Genomic DNA, 27,580 nt, shown 5'->3' on the forward strand with positions numbered 1-27,580 from the left:
GGTCTTGTAGTGGGTTGTTACCAAGAAGGCATACAGAAGCCAGAACCCAAGAAACACCTGGGGAAGGTAATGGCTGCTACACTTCTTTGAAAGTGATGCTATTGTTTAAAAGCAGGATTTGCTAGATAGGAAGTACTGGAAGGTTCTCAGTATTTCTCGTATTTTTCAGTTACAAGTCAGAGTTGACAGTTAGCATGCTGTTTGTGAGCAGAGGTATTTTGTAAAGTTATGCATTGAATTTTATGCTCTTTTTCTCTGTAATATTTTATTTACATGATTGTTAACTACTGCAATTTTATATCAGTTTGTATGCTAAATGATTTAGAGTATTATGCAGTGTATGAAAACTCTGGCATTTTTTGGATGTCTTTGTGTTGATAACTGTTGTAAGCATTGCTCCCTTGAGCATGCACAAAACTTTGAAGGAGTAGTAGATCATTCTAGAATAAAGGAAGCTTATATAAGGATGGGGAAGAGCCTAGAGCAGTTTCAGTTTATTTTCAGTCCAGTTTGAGTGTAGTTCAGTGTCAATGCAGTGAACATTGTATAGCTCCAGTACTTGTGAAAACAGTGAAGTGAAGTTGGCAAGCATTACGTGTTATTGTGGTTAGTGAAGATTGTACGGCTACAGTTCTTGTGAAAACAGTGAAGTGAGGTTGGCAAGCATTAAGTGTAATTCCAGTTCGTGAAGATTGTGTAGCTCTGGTACCTGTGAAAACAGAGAAGTGTAGTTGGCAATCATTAAGTGTAATTATTTGGAAAATAAAGACAGCGAACTTAAGAAGTACGTGTTTATTTACAATGCCTGTGCTGCTCAGTGGTGTTGTACACTGAAAGGCTGCCTCTAGGATGAACAACTCACTTGGCAACGTCTTTCCTGTACTGAACTACTGCTGTTGGAGTCTGTGGAAGAATGGTATGGGGATATAACAGCGGTGTCAGGATTGGGATCATAAAGTGCTGCAGAGAGTCTAACCTTCAACATGGAGGCAGAAGGTGTACAGACACGAGGCCTAGCAAGGCAAGAGAAGGCATCACTGCCTGCAATTGAAAATCTATTGCAAGCATAAGGTGTACAATTAGAAGCATATAGTGTACAACTTCAGGCACAGAATGACGGACAGAAAGAACTCAAAGGACAATTACAGTCACAAAATTAAGAAATCATAGCAATTGCAAGCACAGACGGAACAGCTTCAAGAGGCATTACAGAAGCAACAGAAGGAAGTACAACTGAGGATGCAAGGACAGCTAGATGCTTTCATGGTGGAAATGTAGGATAAGCAGCAACAGTTCAAGGAAGAAGTATATGCTGAGGTATGCTAGCCTAAGTATGGGGTAACCAGTAATATGATGAAGTGCAGACAGCACATAGACAACCAGCTAAAGATTAGTGAGGGAATAATGATGGAGTGCAGACAACATATAGATAACCAGTTGAAGCATGTAGGCGACCATGTGAGGATAATTAATGGGAAAATTAAGGCTGTAAAGAAATAGTGCACTGCTGAGCCTCAGGTTACAGCACAGGAGCATATGAAATGAATGGGCAATATATTGTGGATCTTCATGGATCCCAAGCATATAAAAGTAGCATTACAGGGATGAATAATCAGAATGCAGAAGTTTTAAGTCCTGGACTTAGTTATGATGCCCCAGTTTGTAGGCCCAAACCGGTGAAGTGCATGACTATAATGTTGGTACAATTAAAAATAAACTTCAGGAATTTGATGGTAGAGTATCTAGGGAAGCTTTCCGTGCACAGTCTGAGTTACTTACTGATCAGAATGGTTCGTATGAGAGGCAGAGGGCAGTACAGCTTGCTACTAGCCTCAAGGGTGCTCCACAATGGAAATTCTGGGCCAGTTGTCAGTGAAGAACAGTTATCAGTCCTATTAGAAGTACTGGAGAGCAGAGATGGGACCATGTACCAGACTGAGGTTTACAGAGCAAGATTTCGGACCCGTGTACCGGCTCGAGACGAGTCCTTACAGCAGCTTGCTCATGACTTGGAGAGTATGGAATACAAGGCATACCCTGGAGCAGCACTTAACCTGTTGGCTATTCTTCTGGGGGACCACTTCATCGAAGCTCTTGATAAAGAAGAGTTGAAATAGATGTGAGGAAGGCACAACTCAGAAACATGCAAGAAGCACTAGCCAGGGCTCTAGAATTTGAGTCCCATGTCAGGTCCAGTATGTCCACTTTTCAGGTTGGTCATAATGCTGGATTCAAGGCAAGAAAGAGGCAGGTACTTGAAGCAGAAAAAAGTTGAAGGAAGTTGCTGGCACTGTGAAAAGCTACGACATAGGAAAGAGGACTGCCACAAACGGAAGAGGGAACAGGAGAAGACCAGAGTAGGTTGTTGGTTCTGTAGGAAGCCAGGACTCAAAAATGAGGATTGTTACAAATGGAAGAAGGAGCAAGAATGGAACAGTGCAAGGAAACTCACCATTGCAACGAATGGGTGTTGGACATGTGGTGAGGTGGGACACCTAAGCTATGATTGTCCCAAAGAGAGGGACGGCAAGGAGAAGGCTCCAGAAGACGAGAAGGATGAGGGTGAATTAGTAACGGCTGGTGACAAGAGGCAAGTTTTTCCCAAGAAGCCCCGCCGCTGAGGAAATGCAAGAGAACCTTGATTGATAATGTGCAAAAAGACAGATGAACAGATGGCATGCAGTGTAGCAGGAATGGGACTCATTGCAAGAAATGTGCCATACTGTAGTGACAGGGCCAGTGCAGCTGAAGAAGACCTAAAGAGGATGCAGATTTACAGTACCACCAGTGCTAAAGTGGCTACAGCAGCATACAGTGTGACCATCCTGGGAAGAGGTTTCCAGATGAAGCCCTGGGACTAAGAGCTACTAGAGGCAATGGGACCTTCTGCATTTGAACACTGGACTACTGGAGCATCAGTGGGAGACACCCGATAGCCTCAGCAAGTATTGGCAACTGGTGGTTCTGAAAAAATGAGATCTGGGGTTTTAAATGAATTCCACAACCAGAACACTTGTGGGCACCCGGGAGTGAAGAAAACTAAGCTGGCTGTGACAAATGTTATACTGGACTGGCATGCGTCAGGATGTTGAAGAATGATGTCGGGCATGTGATGTATATTGTGCCAAGAAGGGACCCAAGTAACGTGGTTGTGCCCCTCTCCTGCTGTACCAAATGGGTGCACCAATGGAAAGAGTCTTGGTTGACATTGTTGGACCTTTGCCACTCACTGAAAGAGGAAACCAGTATATATGTGTCACCATGGACTTCTTCAGAAAGTGGCCAGAAGCCTATGCCATCCCAGATCAACAGGCTGTGACTTGCTCAGATTGTGGTTGACCAGTTTTTGTGTCATTTTGGAATGCCACAGGAACTACATTCAGACCAAGGTAGAAACTTCGAGTCTGCTATGTTCTGTGAGGGCAGTAAGTTACTGGGGATCAAGAAGACCAAGACGACCCCACGAAGGCCACAGTCAGTTGGGATGGTGGAGAAATTAAACTGGACCCTGGGACAAGAACTGGCCAAGTTCAGTATAGAGGGACAGACGGAATGGGACCTGAAATTACCTTCATTGCTGATGGCATAACGGTCAGCATCCCATGAGTCTACTGGCTAGACACCAGCAAAACTGATGCTGGGCCATGAATTACGTTTACCCGTGGGAAGACCACCTGGTTAGGAGCTGCCTACGGACGCCTCCAGCTATGCGAATCATCTTCAGGAATGGCTGCCTGAGGTACAACATCAAGTGTGAGGAGCCCTCAAGTGTTCAGGTGAAATGAAGTGATGAAGCACAAGTATGATGTCAAGGAAAGTGAGGTGAGCTTCAAGGATTGTGACAAAATTTGGTTATACAATCCTCAGTGGAAGAAGGGACAGTCACCGAAGCTGCAGAGCCCGTGTGGCGGTCCCTACACTGTGTTGGACTGCCTATCAGACGTTACATATGGGATTCGGGGAGGCAGGAATTCTTGCCCAAAGGTGGTACACGTGAATCGTCTGTGGCAGTACCATCGACCAGGACAGTACTATACAGCTGGGACGTCTCTCAGGAATCGTGTTCACCCCAAGCCGAGGATGTTAAGGATGATAAAGGAGCTTCCCAAGGGAAGAAGTGAATTAGGAAGAGGACCAAGACATCCCGGGAGGTGTGGACTGTGTGGAGGAGCAGGGACGTCGTCGGATGCGGCATAGGAGAAAACCTGATAAGTTTACTGATTAGTTTGTGTATAATTAGATGTTTCATTACTATTAATGGTTATGTTTGTATACATTGTGTAGTTTTGTTGGGACAACAAAGGATTAGTAAGAGGGTAGTGTTGAGATGCATGATTTCGTAGATAGAAAGTACAGGAAGGTTTTCAGTATTTCTTATATTTTTCAGTTACAAGTCAGAGTTTCCAGTTAGCTTGCTCTTTGTGAGCAGAGGTATTTTGTAAAGTTATGCATTACATTATATGCTCTTTATCTCTATAATGTTTTATTCACGTGATTGTTAAATCATGTAATTTTATCTCAGTTTGTATGCTAAATATTTTAGAGTGTTATGCAGTGTAAGAAAACTATGTCATGTTTTGGATGTCTCCGTGTTGGTAACTGTTGTAACTGTTGCTCCCTCGAGAATCCACAAAACCTTTGAAGAAGTAGTAAATCTTGCTAGAATATAGGAAGATTATAGAAGGATGAGGAAGAGACTAGAGCAGTTACAATCAGTTTCACTTCAGCTTAAGTGTAGTTCAGTGTCAATGCAGTGAAGCTTGTATACCTCTGGTACTTGTGCAAACAGTGAAGTAAAGTTGGCAACCATTAAGTGTAATTGCAGTTAGTGAAGATTGTATAGCCCTGGTACTCTTGAAAACAGTGAAGTTGGCAAGTGTTAAGTGTAATTGCGGTTAGTGAAGATTGTATAGCTCCAGTACTTGTGGAAACAGTGAAATGTAGTTACCAAGCACTAAGTGCAGTTATTTGGAAAATTAAGACAGTGAACTTAGGAAGCCAGTGCTTATTTACAATGCCTCTGCTGGTCTGTGTTGCTGTACACTGAAAGGCTGCCACTAGGAAGAAGAAGTCACTGGGCAACGTCCATCCTATACTGAACTACTGCTGTTGGAGCCTGTGCCAGTGTGGGACGGGGACGTAACAGTATAAAGTCTTCATTATCTCTCATTTTTTTTCTGCATTTATCTTTTGCATTTTTTCTTTCCAGGCCACCAAATCAATGTATAAACATGAATTTAGAATAGGGCCGTCTTGAATCGACATCGTAACATCATGACTCTTAAAATGAATACAAAATTATAATGGTAGTGTTATATGAATCAGCCAGACTTGGCATTAAATAGTTTATAATAACCCTGCTACCATCGACACTACTATATCAGATGATGTGATCAAATAAAAGCTTATATATTTCCAAATTGCCAAAAAAGTTTGTATCAATGGAGCATTAGCGAAATACGGTGTCTATTCCAATATTTAATTGGAAAACGGTTTACACTAGTAAGTACGTTAGCACCCAGATGTGGCACCACCTTCTAAAATGACCGTTGAGAGTATGCCTTTGATTATTCTTACCTAATTGTTCATACCTAATTGTATCTTTACAGGAATGAGTCAAGCTCGTACTGTCCCGTGTCTTAAACTATATTTATCGTACATATCCTTGAATTTGTGAATTGTTTTGGCACACACTATTTCATTCGGTTGTGCATTCCATTGATCAGTTGCTCTGTTTGGGAAACTGAATTTCCTTACGTCTTTATCACCTCTCCTTATGTAGTTTTTTGCAGTGTCCTCTTGCTGATGCTTCCCCATATGTTAAGTAATCATTTATGTCTATTTTCTCCTTCCCTGATATGCATTTATATAGCATTATCATGTCACCTCTTTTCCTTCTCTCCTGTAGTGTTGGTAGATTCAGTTTATTTAGTCTTTCTTCGTAGCTTAGGTCTCTTAAGTTTGGTACCCATCTTGTAGCTGCCCTTTGAACTTTTTCAATCTTGTTTATGTGTTTTTTGAGATGAGGACTCCAGACCACTGATGCATACTCCAGGGTTGGTCTAATGAATGATGTTATTATCCTTATTAGCATGTCTTCATTTATGTATGTGAATGCTATTCTCATATTTGCAAGCAGTGTATACATGTTCTGTACCTTCTCGCTGATGTGGTCAGCCGGAGATAGTCTGTTATTGATAATCACACCTAGGTCCTTCTCTCTTTCTGATGTGTATAGGGTTTTATTTCCTAACGTATAATCCCAATCAGGTCTTTTTCCACTTTTACCAAACTTGATTACATGACACTAAGCTTTGTCCACATTGAATTCCATTTGCCATGTATTACTCCATTCATGAAGTTTATTTAATTCTTCTTGTAGCTCTTTATAAGAGTCTGTGTTAGTAATTCTCCTTTGTATTTTTGCATCATCTGCAAACATATTCAGATACCTTTCATTTCCAGTGTTACTGTTTATATCATTTATATACACTAAAAACATGATTGGTGCCAGCACTGAACCCTGTGGTACTCCACTAGTCACTTCTTTCCATGATGAGTAGTTTCCCCTTAATACTGTTCTCATTTCTCTTTTTATGAGAAAATCTTGCATCCAACAAAAGTATTTGCCTCGAATTCCTCCTTGATGGTACAGTTTCCATAAAAGTCTTTGGTGTCGTACTGTGTCAAATGCTTTCTTGAAATCTAAATAGATACTGTCCACCCATCCTTCTCTTTCCTGTATTGTGTGTGTGTGTGTCACTATACCCTGAGTAACAGCAAGTGTAAAATTATTGCAGGCAGTGATGAAAAGGCGGTGTGGTTAATCCTCACCCTCCCCGCGGAGAGACAGAGGTAGCCACAGAGGGACTGGCTGAGGAAAGAAGCCAGGATGTGCATGGAGGCGTGGGAATCCAGGAGGCGGGAGGAGGAGATGGTGGTTTGAATGTGGTAGAAGACTTGGTAAAGCAGAACCCCACAACACACAGACACCACCACACACACCCAGACCTTTGCTGGAATTGAAGGGTGAAGAGAATCTGGTGTATATAGGTGAACAAAAAAAATATTAATGAAGCACGGTAAAGAAAATTAAAATTCAACACCATCACACAGAACACACCAAATACACCCTTACCACTGTAAGAAAAGTTTAATAGAAGGCAGTGTGTAAATGAAGACGACTGTGGTGGTCTGAATGCGGTTGAAAAGTAATAGAGCAAAACTCTGTTGCAGACAGACACCTCCTCACACACTCATATGTTCACTGCAACGGAAGTTTATTAATATACGAGAAAGAATTGAGATACGTAGATAAGTTGCTGCTGAAATCTCTTAATCCTTCCTATACATCACCACCCACATTTAAATATCCACTGCATTTCAAGTACATCAGTTTAAATTTTCAGTTAAGGGGGTAACTGAGATTAGTTCATTTAAATATAATAATATAATGTGGAACGGGAAGAGATTCTTGGACATATTCTGTTTGTACAGGAAATAATAAAATGCAACTCAGTGGCCACTACGAATGTTTGTTGCGATGACCTCATCTCTGCGAGGAATATCTTTGCTACTTGTTCTGTATGCACAACCACCAGACCATTCTTCTTCAAACATCTACTTATCAAACCCATCCATCTTCGTCTTGGCCTTCCATGGTACTCAGGCGTGACAGGTCAAGACAAAAATGGTTGGATATGAATGGGTGACCAAAAGGTAAGGGGTGTCTGAATGTTTTGCGGTCATGAATTGTCACCAATGAAAGCTTCCTGGTGAATCATCCTTAATTTTATAAGAACTGGAAAACAGTGGCCCACCTTCAGGTTCCCGCACTTCGGAGAAGGGTTATAATGTCATTCTCATCTCCATTGCGCAGTTTGACTCATGCTGAAAATGTATGCTAATACTGATGTTGAAACTGGGTACAACTAACTCACACCTTGTGTATGTTTGAATTGTTTATTTTGTCAAAGCAACAGCTACTTGACTCTTGCTGGAATACACTGGCTCGTTTTGGGATCGCCTGCTTCGATTCACTTTGATATTATGATGGACATTTCTCACGTTGACTTACTTTGGAAGTATGAAAGATTTTCTCAGTTTGACTCCCACTGGAAGTTCCTTCTTTGACTTCAAGTGCATGTTTCCTACACTGGCCTGACGTTGCAGAATCATACACCGACTTACGGTAGCAATTCCTACACCGATCTGCATTGAGATTACATACATGAACTTAAATATTATACACAGTCTTACACTGGAATAATTTCCATTAACGTTAAATTTTCCTGCATTGACCAAAGGGTGGTGAAATGATGAATTATTGGATAGAAATAGTAGTAGAATGGATATGGAACATGTGCATATTGGCCAAGGAGAAAGCCAAAGTCCCAGAGGATTGGAAGTCAGGTTTAATTATTCCCATGTACAAAGGAAAAGGGGAAAAAGAAGTGTGCAATAATCATAGGGGCATTTGTCTTCTGATTGTAAGAGGAAAAGTATATGTTAGGGTACTTATTGACAAAGGGAAATCATAGAGGAATTAGTTGGAGAAGAACAGGGAAGTTTTAGGAACTGGTGAAGTTGTGTAGATCACCTTCGGTCTAGTGGAAAATTTTTAAGAGAAGAGAAGGAATTTGTATGTTGCCTTCATGGATCTCGAGAAAGGATATGGCAGAGTGGATAGACAAGGAATGTGGAAAATATTAAGACTACATGGAGTAAATGGGAAGATGAATGCCATAAAGAGTATGTATGAGGGTGCCAAGGCTGTACTGCGTATGGATACTGAACTGAAGAATATTTCTATCTGAATGTTGGATCAAAAGAAGGATGTGCCATGTCTCTATGACCCTTCAATCTTTGTATGGATGGGGTTATAAATCAAATACAAGGTAGGATAATGGATGCTGAAGCAGCCTTGATAAAAGAGGGCAGCGTGTGGAAACTTCCTGTTCTGTTGTTTGCAGATGCTGCTGCATTGTTAAGTGAAGACGAGGTGGAACTGCAATGCTTGGTGAATGAGTTTGGGAGAGTGTGTAGGAAACGGAATCTAAAGATGAATATAGGGAAGAGTAAAGTTATGGTCTTCGAGAGAAATGAAGTCACTGAATGTACAGTGAGGTATTATAATGAGGAAATGGAAAATATGAGTGCACTAATGTACATGGGTAGTGTGATAAGTAATGATGGAAGTTTAGAGGATGAAGTTTTTGAAAGGGTACAACATAGAAGGAGGGCTGCTGGTTCTTTAGAAGGAATGATAAGAAAGATGGAAGTGTGCATGGAAGTAAAAAAGTTGCTGCAGAAGAGTATCGTGATACCAATCAAACGTATGAAAGTGAAGCTTGGACCTTATTGGAAGGACACAAGTAAGGGCTATAGTGGAAATGTGTTATTTGAGAGGAGCACTTGGAGCTACATGGAGAGACAGACTGCCAAAGAGAAGATGAAGGAGCGTTGTGGTGTGGGTGTCGATGTGATAGAAAGCGTTTAGAGAAATATACTGAGGTGGTTTGGCCATGTGGAGAAGATGGAGAGCGAAAGACTAAGGAGGTGTATGTGAGTGAGCTGGAGGGAGGGAGGGGGAGGGATGGAGTGAAGAGGTATGTGCGAGAGATGGGTATGAACCGGGAGGAGGGCAGTGAAATGATGGGGGACAGGGCGAAATGGAGGCGATGTGTTTGTGGCCACCCCTTATGGCATTAAGTCTGGCACTAGACAGATAGACTTACATTGGAAATCTGTCATTGACTTACACTGGAATTTCCTGTATTGACTTACATTGAAAAATCTTACACTGTCACTCTGCAAACTTCCTGCTATGACTTACACAATAATTACCTAGCCTGACATGCTGTCATTGGGCTGAAATGGCCTACTCTAACCCACTTTAACCCACTCTATTGGTGTTGTTGGAACATCCTACTTTAACTCACGCTGGAAAGGAGTGATGAGCTTCAGCCAGGGTGCACTTGGGGGACTCTTGGCTGTGATGAAGCTGAGGGCATCCATGATGTACATCTTGGTAGGATCCAGCGAATTTGCTCGTGCCTGAGTCATTGCTAGGCCTAGGGAGAAGTTTGCTCGTCCGAATTCAACATCACCCATAATCCCAGTCCAGTGGCCCTGATAATGGACGTGACAGGTAGAGGACGGTGGGATCTACATCTTTTTTTTTTTTTTACCTTTGACTTGGCCTAAAATTGCCATGTCTTTAATTTGAGAACTGATTTGTTACAGCAGATTAATTCTGAAATATCGTGCTAGGGTCAATAAGGCTGGGGGAGGCAATGGCTTAACTGGTAGAGAGGTGGCCTGCAATCCTACTGGACCCAAGTTAAAATCCCTGCTTGGACAGGAAAAAGTTTGATCCTTCGTTAGTCAGGCGGGGTGTTCTGGCACCCCAATTTTTTCTTTTAAAGCTCATATTTCCTAGCCTGTAATTCGAATACTTTTCTCCGTTCCAGTACTCTCTTGATTCAGTGAGGGGAGGGAGAATGTGGATTGGTTTAGTCCTGCCTCTGCTGTAGTGAGAGAGAGGGGCACTCCCCCCCCCCCATCCGGGAGTCCAGTCACCCATCAAACTAACCATTTAGATCATATTGTGATATAGAATAGTTTTTTATCTTATTTTTGCATATTGTTTATCATTATGCTGATTTTAAAAATCACAAAATGTATTCTCCTGTACGTGTTTACCTGACAAATGAGATATGAGTCCATTTGTTATTTTTTACTGATATTATAGTTTAATGTATTATTATAAATTAATGAACAGCACCAACAAGGCATTCAGTCTCTTCATTAGTGATTGCAGAAATATGCTGAGGCAGCAGTATGAATATATTTTACATGTTAGTAACACTACATGTATTTTTGTATTGGGGTGTTGTAACACCCCACCGGACTAACCACGCTTGAATACCGCACAGGACTAACGAAGGGTTAAGGATTTGAATTCCATAAAATAAGATTTTACTGATCTACCAGAAGACCCGCAGACATATCGTAAAAATATCTCTGCTAATACCAATACACCCTTCCTGTATGAGACAGCCCTAGCATGTATTCAATTTGGACGGTGGGTGTTAGCACCAAAGTGGTGATACGTAGAGGTGTATGGTATGTAGGAGGACTACTGGGCCTTGAGATCAGGTTGTGAAGCCTATGCCCAGAGTTGGACACACACACACACCAAAAAAAAAGATTGGTAGTATATCAGTCTTGTATTAGATTATAGAGTAGTCGTAGCCGAGATGTACTGTAGTAAATAGTGAGTATATATGTGACGAAATAACCTCAGTTCACTTGCAGTCGATGATGGGACTAGACAAAAGATGAGTTTGGGGGTTGATTGTAGTTTTATTGTCTTCAACAGGAAAAGCTCAAGATGTTATATTAACTTTGTCTCACAAGACTGTCTTGAGGTGAGAGCGGTTTTATGCCTGCTGATATCTCTCGCTAGACCCCCCTTCTCGCTCTCTCTGCTCCAGTCTCCTAATTCCTTCTGACTTCTCCTCCACTTTCCTTCCGTTTATAAGAACTTCCATCACGTGGGCTATACTATCGTCGAAATTCTAGAAGCGTGTGTGTGTGTGTGTGTGTGTGTGTGTGTGTGTGTGTGTGTGTGTGTGTGTGTGTGTGTGGTCACGAGGCGCTGTTTGTGGGCTATTGTGCTGTGTGAGACATTCCGGAGAGGTGCTAACGCCATTTCCTTTGGCCTCTAGGTTTGGCATTGACCTAACCAACAGACTATATATGTATGTTGCTGGCAGTTATGTATTAAGATATTTTAGAGTCCTGACTTCGCTCAGTCACGCCCAGCTGCCGACCTACGACAGCATATAGTAGAGGTATAATATTTATGATACTCTTGTACAGACATAATAATACTGTGGAAATATAACATATTGTAGTAATACATTGTATGGAGTAAAGACATAACATAATGTAGTAATACATTGTATGAAGTAAATACATAACATATTGTAGTAATAATTATTGTACTAAAGCTGAATACAGAATAACATATTGTAGTAATAAAGTGGCACTGTAGTAATAAAGTGGCACAGATGTGTATGTACAAGGGACATACTAATGGCAGTTCCATGCCGTAGATTATAGTAGAAGTCATTAATATATTTATAATATGAGTTATATCTTTGACACACACACACACATATATATATATATATATATATATATATATATATATATATATATATATATATATATATATATATATGTATATACGATTTACGATATTTACTTATACACCTTTAACTAAGGGGGTCACACTTGAATGTTCACACTTCCTCCTTAAATACTGACTCCATGTTTGCCGTTCTTGCTTGCATTCTGTGCATCGCCAACAGCAATATGGCAAATACAATGGAGAAGATTATAAAAACAGTTGGTGCTGGGCTATACACATAATATGGGTTGAACATACTCATACTTAATTCTTCCCAGGGCTTCATTGTTTCATTGATTAGTTGCATAGTTTCTGACTTAGGTGAAGTCAGCTTAATACTTGTGCTCATGTTTAACTCCATCTTATTTAGTGGGCAGAAATATTTGTTTGTGTGACTGAGGATGGCATAGTGATTGCTGGTAGCTAAAGCGGACATGGATAGTGTATGTACAGCGCAGTAGTCTGGTGTTATGTATAATCCTGATGCTGAAGAATGGGATGGTGGTATATCTGGACAAGTTATGAAACCTGATGTGTTATGAGTGAAGCAGAAAAACTGTGAATGTCTGATGCGCTGATGATGTGTAGGTTTATCAGGAGTAAATGTGAAGGTGCGATGGTGATGAATGTCATGATTTCTTATGATAGCCATTTCGCAAGGGACTGTTCCAGTAGGCTGAAACGTGAAAATGTGCACAGGACAAAGGTGAACAGCATGTAAGGATGTACGGCACTTTCATTCAATCGTTGGTTCACTAGCGAAAGTGACAGTATTCCGTCTCTCGGAGACCATGATGAGTACGGTGTGTGTGTTGATGTTGATAATGACCAAAGTGTCATTATTCTAGAAGGGAAGGGGGTATATTTGATAGGCTGTGTTAGTTGTTTTCCGGGAGGGGCACTAACCCTCTGCCAACTCACTTGTTGTCATGTAGGGAACACGTGTCGGTTGGTTACAAGGTTACCACCCAGTGTTGTAAATGATTTTCTGGTTTGTAGGAAATCAATTGGCTTGCCACTCAGTGTAGAGCAACGGTAAAAACAGAGTATCACTACACGGTGTGGATGATAGGCGCCCCCACCCATCACCTTTTCTATTGCTTTGTGATATTTCAGTCACACCGGCTTTATTGCACTGTAATTCTAACTCATACACATAATCTAGTAAACACATTACTGGACTATATCATCTTTGCAATTTTTAGAACTCTTTCTAGCAATATACCTAGGAGAGCTATATATCCAGTTATGTCAACGTCATGTATTGGTGACATTACCATCATCATTAACCCACTCTGAATTTTCTATGCTAGCTAATAGAGTTCTTTTAATGGAGGACACATCAGCTGTTACATCATCCAAATCTGAGTTGGAATATGCTTGTTTTAGTTGGTCTATAATTTTATATAATTCTGGGGCGATACCAACTAAAAAATTTCTACCTCCAGAGAATTTTCTCAGGATTTCCTTCTTAACCCCTTAAAGACGTGCATCGGAATGGTGTGACATACCTTCAGGATGGGCCTAATCTGTGGGTGCGATATGTTGGGGGGTTTGCGGAGAGGTGAAGGAGATGGTGGGGTGGTTGGGGTGGTGGTGGAGTGGAGTGGGGTGGTGGTTGTGGGTGTTGGGGGGTGGGGGAGACGGTGGGGTGAATGGGGTGGTGGTGGGGTGGTGGTTTGGGATGGGGGTGGGGTGGTGGTTTGGGGTTGTGGGGATGGGAATGAGGGGTAGGGTTGGAGTGGAGAGTGGGGGTTGGGGTGGGAGAGGGTGGGGGGTAGAGGTGGGGTTGGTAGTTGGGGTGGGATGAGGGTGGGGGGGCGTGACCGCATATGCACACACCCGTCTTTTTGGACCTAGTACCTTAGGTCAGCATATGCGGACACCTGTCTTTTAGGGGTTAAACTGACCGTATGTTTTAGCTTGCAGAAGCTTGTGTGACATAAGCAAATTGCAGGCTGGGCATCATTTTTTACTTCTTCTAGCTGAAAAATAACCATTTTTCTTTCGTGTCTGTAATGTTCCTCCTAATGAAATGTTGTTCATATTCATCTAACAGTGTCTGAACATCTACTCTGTCCATATCATAACCTGAAAATTTTGTAATACTTTTGTCCTCAAGATAAACCTACGGTGGTACCAAATTTGTGTAGTGATGTTGTAAAGAATGTAATGCATTGAAACTTACTTTATTTGTCTTGCTGTCACCTGTGTGTCCATCCATGTTAACTGAAGTTTCCTTACAATTGTAATATCAAGGTAATTCATATGTATTTCCTGCCCTGTGTTCTCTCTTGTTAGGTTGTCTGATTTTACTTGATTATAATAAGTACGTACGAAAGTTCTAAAATTCTCACTATTTATGTTTAATCACTAGTCATTATTATTTACTTCTGAGTAATTGTTTTGAGGGCTCCTAGCCTTTGGTTCCTTCTTCCTCGCATTAAAAAAAAATCTATTTTACTGTTCTCTTTCTGCTTCTGGAGGGTTATTTGTTTCCTGGTTTTGGTGTTCTGCTTGTGCCTGTATTTCTACTTGTGTTGGGTTATTTGTTTCCTTGTGGTGGTTTTCTGTTACTATTTGTGCTGGGCAATTAGTAAATGCTAATGTGGGTTCTTTTGCCACTGAGCATGGTGTTTTATTTTTTTTCTCTCTCTCTTTTAACATAATGATATTATTCACCAGATAGCATTATTTAATAATCACATTTTACAGATCCCTTGATTGCTCACTAAAATTAAATGTAAATTATAAAACACATGCTATATACAATATCTGTGTAAAGTGTATATTGTCAATTCCTATAGTGGTGTTGGGGAAAATACTGAGATATGAGAGTTATATGAGAGAGAAATATAAATGAATTTTATACATGTATAATTGTTAGTTACTGCTAATACAATATGTTGATATTACTTTACTACTGATAAGTAAATTAATGTTAATATATTATTTTAGGTACATATGTTACAGGCAAACTGTGAAATCAGTCAGTTCATGGAATGTCTAGTCAATTCGTGAAATCAGTGTAAATTGGGATGGGTTAATTTAGGTCAGATTAATTTAGGCTGCAGTTACTTAGGCTGGGATAATCCAGGTTAAACTTGGGTTAGGTTAGTCTAGGTTTGGTCCGGTTAGCTTAGGTTAGGGTAATTCAGAAGAACGCTGCGTTTTGTTATGCATTCATCTAAGTTCTTCTAACCTATCTTAACAAAGCTAGCCCAGCCTAACCTAAACTTAGCCTACAGTAGATTTTCCCAGCCTAAACTTAAATTAATCCACCCCAATTTAAATTTATTTCTCGAAATGACTGGGCATTTCATGAAATGACTGATTTCACAGTTTGCCTGTAACATATATACATGCTAGGTATATTTATAAATGATGAAGTGCAGTAAAATAATGCAACCTTGAAAAAAAATTACTATTTAACTCACTAAAGGTAATTCTGGTAACAAAGTTTATGGTTGATGGTGGTAGTGATGGTGATGATAATGGTGGTGGTGGAGGATGTAATACTTCTGTCAGCTACTGTGTCACCACTGCATTCCTGCTGGGCGCTTGGTAGTCGTGGTAGATGTGGTAGTAGTTTTGGTGGCTGTGGTAGTTGTGGTAGAGATGGTTGTGGGGGTCAGAGGTTAGGTGATGTTGTGCTTATTTCAGCTGTTCGCATCAAAACTGCATTCACTTGCAGGTCAACACAGCTCAAATGTGTACGTCACTTCCTTACTTCTGTTCTGGTTCTTCTTACTTCACTCTCTTACATCTTTATCTCCTTCTTGTGATTAACTTGTAGTGCTTGTTACTTGTAGAAGACTGCTGATACGTTGTTGTTTATTATTGAAGAGTCGTAAACCGAAGAGTTGCGTCGTTGATAGTTGTTGTAATCTTCTTTACCACTACAACCACTCTCAAGAAGGTAGATACGTAGGTGGGTCGGTATCTTGGTAGGAAGGTGCCAACAGTGTCAATAATGTGGATACTGTAGAGATTTGTTGCCATCAATGTCGGCTATCATAGAGTATCATAGATTGCAGCTGCTGCCAAATGTAGATAATAGTCATAGCTTAGGAGGTTGGAATGGTAGTTGTAGATTGGCAAGGCACCTATGTCACCAGTATCGATTAATGTGGGCTGCTACCACTATAAAGAGTCGTGAGGAATTGGATAGCATGAATATTGTGTATTTGTGGGTTTTTCATCTCTCTAGTCTCGAGGTAGGTCTTTCTCTGTCTCATTTCCCCTCTCTGTCTATCTTGTATCATTTATGAAGGTGAGGTAGAGATGCTCTGGGGATATGGGGTTTCATTGTTACACAGTTATACTGTTCATTGCCTACCCCTGCACTGGTGTGACGAACAGATTGACATGATTGTCAGAGTGACAGCTAATCTTTTACTGGCTGCCAACCTACCACTCTATTCAATCTTCTTCTCTCCCCAATCTCCTACTCTTGAATTCTGGGTATATATTACTGCCGGGTTTCTGGCTGGCTGACATATGTGTGTATGTGTGTGTGTGTGTGTATTATCTAGCACATACCCGTCACGTGGCTAACTGGCCACTGTATGTGTTTCACATACATCATGTGTTTGACATTCATGGTAGTCTGGGCCACGGGATGTTTGAGTTTCTCATCCTGACGCACCAGACATAACTGCCAGTTAATTACATATTGTGTTATTGTTACATATTGTGCTATGATTATATTAATGCCTATACTAGTCGCGAAAAAGTGCAATGGAAAAGGATAGTGTTGTCTTCAGCCAATGGGTTATGTGAAATTAGCCGAAAAATTACGAAAACCTAGATCATGTTCAGGCAAAAGAAGTATGATGAATTTGTTGGTATCAGACCATGCACAAGAAGCTGTCATTCACCATCAACTATCATGATAATCCAATAACCGTATTTGATGAGAGACAAGATTGAACTGAGAATTATTCACCAAATACTTAAAACTTAAACAGCAAGAGGGAAAGCAAGGTCCGAAAATTAAGAGACGAGACACGACAAGATCCGATGAACTGGGTTGCTTCTGAATAATGGCCAGGCTAAAAGAAGTGACTTGGATGAGAGAGATACATTTTGCAGTCCACCATAATAAGGGATGAGAGCATACAGACTGAGAATGATGGGGTTCACTGACATTATTTGCTCCTACTTCATGGCATGAATTTTATCGTCACTTATAATGCTGATCCAATGGCCCCCAAAATGAAGGAAGAGACTGGTTCAGGACTTATAACCGTGTCCTTAGAACTTTAATCGAGAAGAAGACAAGCCTCCAGCATTTTGTACTAGATTTCAAGTGCTTGATGAAGACAGAACATCACAAATAACCCTGATACGAGCTAGTGAATTTGCTCATTCCTTTACCATGACCAGGCATAAGGAGAAGGTGGCTCGTCTGAAGTTGACACCTTCCATATCTATTCAGTTGGCCTTCAGATTATAAAAGTAGACAGGTTCAGAGTGATAGGATTTTCTCGTTCCACTGCTAAGCAAGACATTTGATTAACCCAAACTTTGTGTCATCCATCTTTCCAAACCAGTTATTCTTTTCAATGACTAACAGAGGAAACCAAATAATGGGATCCACTGAATTTGCTTGTGTTTGCCTCATGACCAAAGTATAAGAAAGGGTTGACTTATCCGAACCCAACATCAGCCATAATGTTTAGTGAAGATAATGTCTGGTGCAGTTAATGTTTGTCGTGTGCTAAGCCGACTCCGTTCCTTCTTTGCCCCTGCACAATTGTTGACTTTATACAGGGGTTTTATCCGCCCCTGTATGGAGTACAACTCTCAATTGTGGGGAGGCTCCCCATATACAGCTCTTCTCAATAGGGTGGAGTCAAAGGCTTTTCGTCTCATTAACTCTCCCCCTCTTACTGACTCCCTTCAACCTCTGTCTCTTCGCCGCAGTGTTGCATCTTTATCTCTTTTCTATCGCTACTTCAATGGTCACTGTTCCTCTGAACTGTCTGCATGCATTCCTCCACTTCTATGACGGGCGCGTAGCACCCGTCTAGCAGCAAACTCTCACCCCTTTTCTGACCAACTCTCTAATGCAAGAGTTAACCGTTACTCCCAGTCCTTCATTTATGCAACAGGTCAACTCTGGAACTGTCTCCGTCTGTCTGTATTTCCTGCTTCCTATGATCTCCAGTCTTTCAAACGCAGTGCGTCCAGGCATCTCGAAATGAATGGATGTTGAATTTGGCTCTCTCTTGTATTTTGTTTTTCTCTTGGAAGGAACAGTTTTGCGGGCTCATGGTCTTTGGTTCCTTCTTCCTCACATAAAAAAAAATAATAAAAAAATAATAATGTTTGATGTAGTTAATATTTGCTGCAGCTGATATATATTAACTCGCCACATCCCAGCAGATTTTTCACCAATGACGTCCCCAAATCACAGCAGATTTTTTTTTTTTTTTTTTGCTAAAACCTCCGTTTTTTTTTTTAAGAATCATCGAAAATTCAGGGAGAAATTGCTCACCTGGGCTTAGAAATGCCAGTACAGGTACCCTACCCTTTCCTGGTACCGTGTTATTGAGCCCGGCTCCAGAGAAGACTTTTGTATGGGAGGGGTAACTATTCCAAACCACTCAGAATAGGTAGGTATTTATTTATTTGGTACAAATTTACATGTAGTACAAGAGTATACTGGTTTTCACACAGTAGTACATGTGATATAAGCGTTGTTCACTCACCAAACACATCAACATACTGCACTTTTTTTTAACAACGTTACCTGCTCATCACTTCTGATCGTTTCTTTCTCTAATGCCACGTAAACTTTGTTCTCCATATTGACATCGATTGGGAAATCATTCTCTCCTTGAATTTTGTACCATGGCGCGACATGTCTTTACTGACCAGGTCACTGGTAACAGGTGAGTTGCCGAGACAATGGTGTATGGGTGGGGAGAGGTCACGCAGGAAAAGGCATTGTCCCTGCCTGGCCTCGGGTGTCCTGAGTATACGTACCAAAAATCAAGCGCGAAGTTTGAAAAATGTGCAAAAGGACCTTGCAATTGCAGCGCATTTATAAATGTCAACGGGAGTCACAGTCACAACATTTCCAGGCGCCTGTGTACGTCAATGTGTTGCGGTGGGTTAATTTGGTGCAGCTGATTCTTGGTGCAGGTAGTGTTTAATGCAACTAATCTTCGTTTGTTGCTGTTAATGTTTTGTGGAGCTAAAGTATGATGCAGCTGCTGTGATATTTAGTAAATATTTACCCGAATATCACAGTAAACGTTTGAGTTAATGCCCATCACTGTATGCATGGAGGAAAACTATGTAGTACAAATTAATAAATAATTAGAGAATGTATCAGCAAGCTATATTTCTGTTTCGGCATGTCCTGTGAAAGCCATGGAATCTGCCTGTCTTTACTGACGTCATGTGTACAAAAGATGAGGAAAAACAGAACTTGCCAGGATTTTTTGTTTAACTGATGACTGAAATCACACACACACACACACACACACACACACACACACACACACACACACACACACACACACACACACACACACACACACACACACAGTTTGAGGAGGACATCATAAACAAAAGTAGCGATCAACCGAAGCTATTTTACAGCTACATCCGAAGCAAAACCAAAGTAAAAGACAAAATATAATCCATTACAGATAAGGGGATCCTCTATACACAAGAGAAAGATATTAGTTAAGCACTATTTAAGAATTTCCAATCAGTATTTACAGAAGAAAAATTTTTGAGAGGGATGATTTGGAAAATGCATGCCCAAACATATTACCAGATATAGAAATATCAGAAAAAGAAATACAGGTGGAGTTAAGTAAATTAGACAAAAGAAAAGCAAGTGGTCATGAGGAAATTTCTTGTTGGCTGCTACATGAATGTGCAATGGAGTTAAGTAGACCACTGTCTTAAATATTCAAGGAATCCTTGGGTGAAGGTAAACTAACTGATATTTGGAGGAAAGCATTGTTCTCTTATTCAAGAAAGGGAATAGACAAAATCCACTCAACTACCGACCGGTATCACTAACCAGTGATGTAAGTAAGATACTGGAAAAACTGGTAAGAAAAGTTTGGGTAAACCATCTAGAAGAACACAATATGATAACAGAAAGGCAATTTGGTTTCCGAAAGGGAAAATCATGTGTTGCTAATCTATTAAGCTACTATGACAGAGTTGCAGAAACATTACAGAAAAGAGAAGGATGGGTGGACAGTATCCATCTAGATTTCAAGAAAGCGTTTAACAGAGTACAACACCAAAGACTTTCATGGAAACTGTACCATCAAGGAGGAATCCGAGGCAAACTGTACTTTTGGATGCAAGATTTTCTCAGAAAAAGGGAAATGAGAACAGAACTAAGGGGAAATTACTCATCGTGGAGGGAAGTGACTAGCAGAGTTCCACAGGGCTCAGTTCTGGCAGTAATTTGTTTTTAGTATATATAAATTACATAGATAATAACATTGGGAATGAAAGCTATTTTAAATATGTTTGCTGATGATGCAAAAATACAAAGGAGAATTACTAACACAGACTCTTGTAAAGAGCTACAAGAAGAATTAAATAAACTTCATGAATGCAGTAATACATGGCAAATGGAATTCATGTGGACAAGTGTCATGTAATCAAGTTTGGTACAAGTGGGAAAAAACCAGATTGGGATTATAATCAGTAAGTAAAACTCTACACATATCAGAAAGAGACAAGGACTTAGGTGTGATTATCAATAATAGACGATCTCCGGGTGACCACATAAGTGAGAAGGTCCCGAACATGTATACATTGCTTGCAAATATGAGAATTGCATTCACATACTTGCTGAGGAAGATAATAACATCTTTCATCAGACCAAACCTGGAGTATGCATCAGTAGTCTGGAATCCTCATCTCAAGAAACACATAGATAAAACTGAGAAAGTTCAAAGGGCCGCTACAAGATGGGTACCAAGCTCAAGGGATCTAAGCTATGAAGAAAGACTACAAAAACTGAATCTGCCAACACTACAGGAGAGAAGGAAAGGAGGAGACATGATTATGTTATATAAATGCATATCAGCGAAGGAGAAAATAGACATAAATGAATATATAATGTATGGGGAGGCATCAGGAAGAGGACACTTCATAAAAAGAAAGGCGATAAAGACGTAAGGAAATTTAGTTTCCCAAATAGGGCAATTGATCACTGGAATGCACTACCGAATGAAATCATCTGTGCCAAAACAATTCTTAAATTTAAGGAGATGGATGATGAAAATGGTTTAAGACATGGGACAGTACGAGCTTCACTCATTCCTGTAAAGATACAATTAGGTAAGAACACACACACACACACACACACACACACACACACACACACACACATAAACACACTGTAAAATATATATATATATATATATATATATATATATATATATATATATATATATATATATATATATATATATATATGCAAAAAAGAAGGAACCAAAGGCTAGGAGCCCGCAAACTGTTCCTTCCAAGAAAAATACAAACAATACAAAAGAAAGCCAAATTCAAGATCTGTTCATTTCGAGATGCCTGGACACACTGCGTTTGAAAGACTGGAGATCATAGGAAGTATGAAATACAGACAGAGGGAGACAGTTCCAGAGTTGACCTGTTGCATAAATGAAGGACTGGGAGTAACGGTTAAATCTTGCATCAGAGAGTTGGACAGAAAAGGGATGAGAATTTGTTGCTAGACGGGTGCTACGTCGTAGAAGTGGAGGGATGCAAGCAAACAGTTCAGAGGAGCAGTGTCCATGGAAGTAGCGATAGAAAAGAGATAAAGATGCAACAGTGCGACAAAGACACAGAGGCTGAAGGGAGCCAGTATGAGGAGGAGAGCTGATGAGACGAAAAGCCTTTGACTCCACCCTATTAAGAAGAGTTGTAAGTGAGGAGCCTCCCTACACATGAGAGTTGTACTCTAAACAGGGGCAAATAAAGCCTGTGTATAGAGTCAACAACTGTGCAGGTACGGAGTCGGCTTAGCACACCTAATCTCTTGGAAACAGATTTCACAAGAGACACAATATGATTTTTCCAAGATAAGTCGCGAGTGAATGAAACTCCAAGCATATTCAAGGATGATGGAGGATTGAGTTGGATATTATTAAACCTTAGAGGGTTCTCCTGTGGAAGATTGTGTCGGGTTGATAGGTGTAAGAACTGAGTTTTTGATGCATTAAAAACAAGATTATTTTTACCCCAGTCAGAGATACGAGCCAAGTCAGACATTAGATGTGCCATAGCCTCATCCCTTGTCTGCTGAATTAACTGCTGAGATGTACGTTGCGAGAACTGAATGGAAAGGTGAAAGGTGGAATCATCGGCGTACGAGTGGATACGGTTAGATGTGCAGCTTAGAAGTCATTGATGAATAAAAGGAAGAGAGTTGGTGATAGGACAGAGCCCTGAGGAACTCCACTGTTGATAGATCTAGGAGACGAACGATGACCGTCTACAACAATAGCTATAGAACGACCAGACAGGAAGCTATTGATGCAGTCACAGATAGAAAGATAAAAACCGTAAGAAGGCAGTTTGGAAATTAAATATTTATGCCAGACTCGATCGAAAGCCTTTGAGATGTCAAGTGCAATGGCAAAGCTTTCGCCAAGGTCCCGAAAGGAGGATGACCAGGAGTCTGAAATGTAGGTGAGAGGATCGCTAGTGGCGCGTCCCTGATGGAACCTATACTGACGATCAGAAAGAAGGTTGTGATGGGAAAGATGCTTTAAATTTTTTCTATTAAGAATTGACTCGAAAACTTTTGAAACACAGGAGGTTAATGCAATTGGACGATACACTGGTTTACAAAAAAAAAAAAAAAAAAAATCTGAGGCAATCATGTGAATAGGTGCTTTTGACTAATTTTGATATGCTTAATTCAAATTTCTAAACAGTTTTGCTCCATCACCTCTAGTTTTTTTGCTTTCACATATCTTTTTTTATTACAATGCATATATTTATAATATAATGAGTTTATTTCATATATTAAAATGGCATATTACAGAACGAAACAAAACAGACACAGAACACTGACAGAACTAAATATTACCATTACTTGGATATAAGCATATATACACACCATAGTACTACAGACAGTCAGAAGTGAGTTTTTTTGGACGATCTGGTGTACTTTGCCTTCGGAATGTCGCGCAGGAGCATCCATCAGAAGTCCCCCATCATGCTGGGGTTCCACTTGCCTTGGTAGTTGCTCTCCATCTTAGTAATATCTTGGTGGAACCTTTCCCCATGTTCGTCGCTTACTGCTCCGAGGTTCTGGGGGAAGAAGTTGAGGTGGGAGTGGAGAAAGTGAATCTTGAGAGACATTCGGCACCCCATATCCTGATAACCCTGCAACAACTTCTCGACACTCTCTTGGTAATCTAGTGCCCGTGTATTACCAAGGAAGCCATGGCAGACTACCTTAAATGCTTCCCATGCTCTCATTTCCTTCAAGGTGAGCTTCCCCTCGAATACCTCATTCTTCAGCACCTCCCGGATCTGAGGTCTGATGAAGATGCCCTCCTGGAGCCTAGCGGAACTGAGAGCTGGGAACAGAGTGCACAGGTGTTGGAATGCAGCGTCATCCTTGTCCATGGCCTTCATGAAATTCTTCATAAGGCCAAGCTTGATATGAAGAGGGGGAAGAAGCACCTTGTTCGTGTCCACCAGAGGATTTTCTTGGGCACTGTGTTTCCCAGACACGAAAGTGCTCCTAGACCCCCAGTCCTTCTGCGTCTAGTGCTTGACATGTTTGAGCTTGTTGTGCCGCACGTTTTAAACCAAGTTCCAAGAAAATAGGACGGTAAATGGATTTTTGGCGAATATTTTGGGTCTAGGCCTGTATGTATACATGTACATACATGTATACATGTATATCTCAAAAACTAGAGGTGATGAGTGAAAATGGATTTCGAATCTGAAATCAGCACCCCAAAATTAGGTTAGAACACCTAATTTCATGCTTGCCTCAAATTTTTTGTAAACCAGTGTAGTTAGAGGGTTGGGAACGGTTACCCTTCTTTGGGATGGGCTGAATGAGAGCAATTCTTCCAGCAAGAAGGAAAGGTACAAGTTAACAGACAAAGGGGAAAGAGTTTACCTAGGAATGGTGTAAGCACAGAAGCACAGTTCTTGACAACAGGAGGGACTCCATCAGGTACACATGCCTTATTAGTATTGAGGCCAGGGATTGCAGAAAATACATCAGGTGAAGAAATTTTAATTTCAGCCATGAGGAAGTCTGAGGGGGGATGTGATGGAGGAACAGCACCGGAATTGTCTAAGGTGGAATTGGAGGAGAAAGTCTGAGCAGAGAGATCTGCTTTATCAGTAGAAGAAATAGCTACAGAGCCATCAGAATAGAAAAGAGGAGGGAAGGATGATGAGATAAAGTTGTTAGAAAGGTTTTTGGCAAGGTGCCAGAAGGAGCGAAAAGAATTCGAGTTGGAGAGTTGAGAGCACTTAGTACAGATTAAATTATTTTTAGCAGTGCGAAGAACAGACTTAGCACAATTCCGGGCAGAAACATAAACAAGATGTGATTCAAGGATGGGTTGGCCTTGGTACCTTTAATAGGCCCTCTCCTTGTTGCGGACAGCATGAGAACAAACATGATTAAACCAAGGCTTTCTTGCATTAGACAAAGGAAATGAGAAAGGAATGTATGCTTCCATGCTCGAGAGATTAACCTCTGTAATGCACAAGGCACACTCAGATGGCTCCCGGCCATGGCAGCAATAATCATTTCATGAAAAATCAAAGACGTATTGTCTCACAGCCTCCCAGTCTGGAGCTCCGAAGTGCCACAGACGACGTTTCTTTGGAGGGTCCACAGGCCGTACTAGAGCGCTAGGACAGGTTAAGGTATATATACACAGTATGTAGCAGCCGTGGCTCAGTGGTTTAGAGCACTCCGCTCTAACCGAAGGGTCGGAGGATCGAATCCACCCAAGGGTCATTGGTAGACATCAGGAAGGGCATCCGGTCATAAATGCTACACGCTCCAATCCAAAAGTCCTCTACCCAGGGGCAACGCCTTAGCCCTTCGGGGATACCTGGCGTCAAACCAAATTATATATATATATATATATATATATATATATTTATATATATATTTATATATACTGTATATATATATATATATATACTGTATATATATATATATATATATATATATATATATATATATTGTTACGGAACAGAGAAAGATAATGTACACTTTAAGTGAGAATACTAAAAATCACTACTGTCCCGTAAAGTTCCAGGTTCAAAACAAAAGTGTTAGGTAAAATTACAAGTTAAAGTTTAATGCTCAAACTAACAACAAAACATTCAGGACTCATAAGGATAATGTAATGGCAAAAGACAGGTTAAATATATGGTTAACTGCAATAGCCTCTATTAACACGAAATTAGCAAGAGTAAATTTATCTAAGTCAGCCCTGATAAAATGAAAATACACTGGGTAATGCTCAGTTAATGCAAGATAAATTATTATAGATACAAAATATTATCAAAAATGACTGACAAAAAGAACCTTTACATAAATCACAAAAAAAAACCTCACTAGGCCTAAGAATTAACCCTATGCTACACAGCACAAGAAAAAATGCAACAACAGTTATACTCAAATTACACAGCTGCTAGATGGTTGGAAACTTCCTGAGCACTCACAACAATAACTGTACAGGGGAGGACAGAGATGTGAACAAAATGAGGAGCAGATCTCAGTGGCAATGATGCAGAGACTGAGCTCATTATATAGGGGCCAGCAGAGCTTGATACAACTTGTAAGAAGGACGCGCAAATGAAGCCATGGGGACAAAGAGTTGACAATCCTGCTCTGAACAACAGAAAGGACGACTTACTCTACTATAACGGTAGAAGGGGGGGACTGAGGCAGAACACGCTCGTGATCAAACAGGCAGCACACTGTACGTTAGAATTACACAAAGGATGATGAAATCATAGGCTATGTAACACCTCCCCACAAAGAAAAAGAAATTTACAAAGGAAATTTCTTATTACTCTAAAACAATCTGTCTAAAGTCTAGATAAGCAATCTGCAATAACATTTTCTTTCCCCTTGACATGTTGTATGTCTAATGAATACTCCTGAAGAAGTAGACTCCATCTTGTCAATCTCTGATTTTTATCTTTAAACTTACTAAGGAATTTCAGTGGGTTATGATCGGTATAAATGACTATGGGGTCAAAACCAGAACACAAATAAAATGAAAAATGCTGTAAACCCAAAATCAAGGCCAAAAGCTCTTTTTCAGTAGTTGAGTAGTTCTTTTGAGGTGGAGTAAACTTCTTACTGTAATAAGATACAGGGTGTTCAATACCCTGATCATCCTCTTGCAGCAAAACAGCCCCAGCTCCTGTATCACTTGCATCAACAGCCATCTTAAAAGGCTTAGCAAAATTTGGAGTAGCGAGAACTGGCTGACTTAATAGGATAGCTTTAAGTTTGTTGAAAGAGGATACACAGTTATCGGTCCATGCAAATTCAACTCCCTTTTTCAGTAGGTCTGTAAGTGGTGATACAAGAATTGAAAAGTTAAGAACAAATCTCCTGTAATAACCTACCATTCCCAAAAATCTTTGTAGCTCTTTCCTACTTTTAGGTCTGGGAAGATCACTTATAACCTGAACCTTAGCTCCTGGTGGTGCAACATGTCCATCACCAATTACGTACCCAAGGTACTGAACTTTAGCTTGACCAAACTCACACTTTCATAAATTAGCTACAAGATTAGCATGAACCAAACGCTCAAGAAATTTACTGACATGGCATAGGTGATCTTTCCAGTTGTCACTGAAGATTAATACATCATCAATATAAACAACACACCCTGCCAAACCCACTGTTACAACATTCATGAGCTTCTGAAATGTGGCTGGTGCATTCTTCATACCATATGGCATTACAGAACATGCAAAAGTCTTTCCTAGTGTTACAAAACATGAGATCTCCCTAGCACGTTCAGTCATAGGTACTTGCCAGTATCCCTTTAACAAATCAAACTTACTTATGTACCTAGCCTTTCCGATCTTGTCTATGCAATCTTCCACACGAGGGAGAGGGTAAGTGTCTGTTTTGGTTATCTGATTAACACGTCTGTAGTCGATGCAAAGCCGCTGTGACCCACCTGGCTTAGGGACCAGAGTGACAGGAGAACTCCACTCGCTCTGACAGGGCTCAATCATCTTGTGGTCCAACAGGTAGCCAAGCTCCTTCTGGATGAGAGGAACTTTCACTGGGTTCACACGGTAAGGAGGCAATTTAATTGGCTTTGCGTCTCCAACATCGACATCATGCATCAA

Source organism: Coenobita brevimanus, chromosome 56 (assembly GCF_032717465.1).
Source record: "Coenobita brevimanus isolate Jiangsu-jjx chromosome 56, ASM3271746v2, whole genome shotgun sequence".
NCBI lineage: Eukaryota > Metazoa > Arthropoda > Malacostraca > Decapoda > Coenobitidae > Coenobita > Coenobita brevimanus.